Source organism: Meleagris gallopavo, chromosome 15 (assembly GCF_000146605.3).
Source record: "Meleagris gallopavo isolate NT-WF06-2002-E0010 breed Aviagen turkey brand Nicholas breeding stock chromosome 15, Turkey_5.1, whole genome shotgun sequence".
Taxonomy (NCBI): domain Eukaryota; kingdom Metazoa; phylum Chordata; class Aves; order Galliformes; family Phasianidae; genus Meleagris; species Meleagris gallopavo.
This window is the reverse complement of record NC_015025.2, coordinates 7,204,403-7,208,556: the sequence shown is the minus strand read 5'-3', so window position 1 is coordinate 7,208,556 and position 4,154 is coordinate 7,204,403.

Genomic DNA, 4,154 nt, shown 5'->3' with positions numbered 1-4,154 from the left:
CCCAGCTGTGGGCACAGCAGTTCCTCTGGTCTCACACCAGCACTGCAGCCATGAGGTTTGAAATCCTTACATATTCTTGCATACGTGTTCATTTACATTATTCCTGTCTTAAGAAGCACAAGTCTGATCTTTTCTCAAGTAATGCATGCTTTTAGGACATACCACGAATTACCACCAGCAGATATACTTCGTAAATTGGCTGTAAATTAACCATTTTCACCCATCAGCAAAGCTTCCTGCTTTCATGACTGAGACAAGACCAGGGATCCTACAGGAATGCTTAACTGACAGGAGCTGCACTCAGATAGGCCAAAGAGCTGGCCTGAAGCAGGCTGCAGTGGAAAGATCCTTTTAAAGACAGAATTCCAAACCCCACTGTGCTCTATTCCTGCAGTGCTCCTCCTGTAAAGCTTAGGTATACTGTGAAAGACAAGAACACACAACGCTCAGCCTGTGGCTCATATTGGCTCTACCTTATGAATCTTCTGTAGTAAATATTAGTATTTGAGAGTGTCTGAAGACTTCACTATGCTCATCTTCAAAGTGCCTGGCTGTTTGAACCCAGGGTTTTGGTCCCATCACTGTCCAATAATGACAGGATGAAGAAGAACGGTTTAAACTAAAAGGGGAGATTTCAGTCAGATGTTAGAGGAAATTCTTTACTCAGAGAGCGGTGAGGCACTGGCACTGCTGCCCTGAGCTGTGGGGGCCCTGGACAGCCTGATCTGCTGTTGGAAAACCAGCCCGTGGCAGGGGGTTAGAGCTAGATGATCATTAAGGTCCCTTCTGATTCAAGCCCTTCTATGATTCTATAATATCGACAACATTTAAAGCATCCTGAAAGCTTTAATTTGAACCCCATTAACACTTTTAACGTCAGGTGAAACTAGAATGCTATAAGAGAAAAGGCAATTTTAGGATCATCTAAAACTTAAACGGGAAAATTAACATATTCTTAAACTACATAAACATGAATTGTTCATCAGATATGGGAGCTCGGAACTTGAACAAGTCACAGTTCATGGAAATATTTAGAAAACCAATGCAATTTTCTGAAATGGAAAATTAGTCGTTTCTTATCCACAAAGGGATAATAACACACGGATATCAGAAGTCTGCAGGAGGGAATGACTGCAATATTTAACAAACAAAAAGTTGCTTTTATTAATTATCAACAGGATGATATTTTAAGGATAATTTTTCAAAATGCTGTTCCTTACGGTCACATTTCTTGCTTTTTCATATAGATCAAACAAATGAACAAACAAATGAAATTCAGTACTAAAGCATCACTCAATTGTCCCAAAGATCACTGTAATTTATGCACGCAGATTAGTTGCCTAATTATGTGCAGAAACTGTCTTGAAAATCTGGCAAAAAAACTGGAACTACAATATCCCAGTGTGAGATTTAGTGCCAGGTATTGCTCTCAGGAGTTTGTAGCAGAAAATCAGCTGGGCTGTAGCATTTAAAACTATTTTATGTCTGCTAGTAGATTTACTAAATTTTATCCTTGAAAATAACACAAAGTCTCACTGTCTTTGGTCTCACTAGAGGTTTGGATTAACTCAAGGATATTGGGCTATGAATTTCCATAGATTTATTGAAAGAGCAGAGCTATTTTCCCAAATGGCAATTACACATTGCTGCAACTAGAGAGTAATGATTATGAATTTTAAAAAATGGCTTTAATTATCTGAATAAAATGCTCTACGCTTCCCAGTTGCCCTCTCGACTTCCCTACTGTAGAACTGCATTCACAGTTGTAAAAGATTCTCTTGAAAGTAGTAAAAAACGTACTAGACCCTACAACAGTCTAGTAGAAAACTTTAGTGTCAGAAACAAAAGAACTTAAGTCTTTCATATTGCTCCTTCCTATTTTCTTTCAGTACTACTGACAAAGTTAGAGTCAACCCAACATTCTTCCTGCAGATTTTCTTTTCTCACACTCCATCATGCTTGTATCAGCTGATTGCACCAGCTAACATCACCTTCACCAAGCTGTGGGTTTGGGAAGAAACAGAGAAAAAAAATAGGAAGGAGAAAAAGGTTTTGGTAGAGGAAAGTTTTGAGTTACAGACTCTTTGTCTGACATTACCTCTTCAATTTACGTCTGGCTCGCAGAAAGCATCGTAGCATTAAAATGTTCTACTTGTGCTATGCAGTGACCTTGGACTTTGACACATCCTTACTACCCTCAGTAGGTAAGCTCATTCAAAACAGTGAGTAAATCTCAACACAAGCTAAAGCTTCATAGCCGAACTCTTAACCAAACATGTCTACTATTTGGGATTATGTGTTCTCGTTTTTTTCAACAGGTGTCCACTTAAACAAACATCACTGCTTTGTAAAAATCCCCTAACCTCAAGAAGATTAAATAAATGGTAACAAGATTTCATTTTTTGTATATACATAAGCTTCAGCTATTCATACACTTCTGCCTAAAGCAATGAATTAGAGATCCTAAAAGGCTGATTAAAGCAGTAACATGTTCTGTGTTTGAACAAGTGAGATTTAGTGATCAAAGCAGATAACTGCCCTATGATTTCCAGGGTGTTTCTTACTAAAATGTGTACATTTGAAGATACAGTAAGAGAATTTGTTTCTTTATTTTCTAAACATTAAGCAAACTACGAACCCAATGAAAACAACACTTCTGTTAAGAATGTTAAAGTGTAAAGAAGAGGAATTGGGACAGACAGACAGATAGTAAGGTTTTTAAGTGCTGATTTAGGACAGAAGTTACATACACTGACTATATTGGTATCTAATAAGGAATTAATCTGCCTCTTCATTTGCTGTCTGGAGGACGGGTAGCCTGATGGAAAGCAGAGAGTTCTTCTGGTGGGTTCATTCACGGAATATTAACAAAGTCTTTGGGCTTCTGCTTCATAGTGGCATTGAGGGGCAATTCCACAGGAGGGATATTTGGAGACTTTCATGGAGCTGCAGCATGCTAATTTCAGGATGCATCAGCACCCATAAACAGCAGTCCATCTTTTGTGGACTAGGACCTTAGGACCTTGCGGTTCTTGCCAGATACAGAGATTCATGAGAGAATAATCATTAGGAACTGAGGCTTTGGGGGACTGTAGCTCTTCCCCCACATCATGTTTGGGAGTAACAAAATTGCTGGATAGTCTCTATTTCTATCACTCAGGCAGCCCCCAAGTGTCTTCAGATCAGAGCAGATGCAGAGGAATCCTGTTTAAAAAATGTGACAATGAAGAAAAATTACCAGTCACTTGGGATCAGTAAACTCACGACACATGTTGCAGAAGTGACAGACAGGTTTTGGATGGTGTGCAGCAGGGCTGGCCAAGAACTGCAGCTCCTGGAAAACAGCATTCCTAGCCCTAGCTGCCACAGCTCAGATGTGTGGGAGCTCGAAAGCCCTGTCTCACATGGAAGCAAGGTCATATATTGCCACTGATCAGCAAGCTGTGGAATTCTAAGCAGGGCTGGTTCCTCTAGTGTTTCTGCTGACAAATCAGCTCTCTTTAGGACACGAGGTAACACGCAGGCTGACACCACCTGGAAGCACTGCTGACCCCTGGCACCCAGCACTGCTCTCACCACTACCATTCTTTCTCAGGATGTACCTTTCCTAAACCCCTGTGCTCTTTGCACAGACAGAGGAGTTTTAATTGGCATTCCACCCCTTCAAAACTGCATGGCTTCATTTTGGATTGCAATTCTCATCTCCTTATCTTTTTTTCAAACAAAAAGATACTTGACAGTATGAAGGTTCAGAAACTTTTTTCTTAAACGAGGCTATTTGACACCTGCACACCCAGATTGAGCTGATGAGGACCAAAAACGAATCCAGCAGCCAGGTCTTCAATTTCTACCTCAACTTTGAAACGCTGAACATCCTATCAGCTCTTCAGGCTCGACTCAAAGCCTGGTAACATCATTTAGAAGTACGAAGTCAGGAACGACGCAAAAATGCTTCCATTTATTTCCCCCTCCCCCCACATACACACTGCTTGAAGGCGCAGGCGCGCAGCAGCCGCCAGCACCCGCCTCAGACCGAGGAGACGCCGCGCACCATCCCCGCCCCGCGGCGCAGCGCCGCTCTCTCCCGCTGCGTCCCGCGAGACTACAAATCCCGGCAGCCCGCGCGCGGCCCCTCCTATTGGCTGGCGCAGACA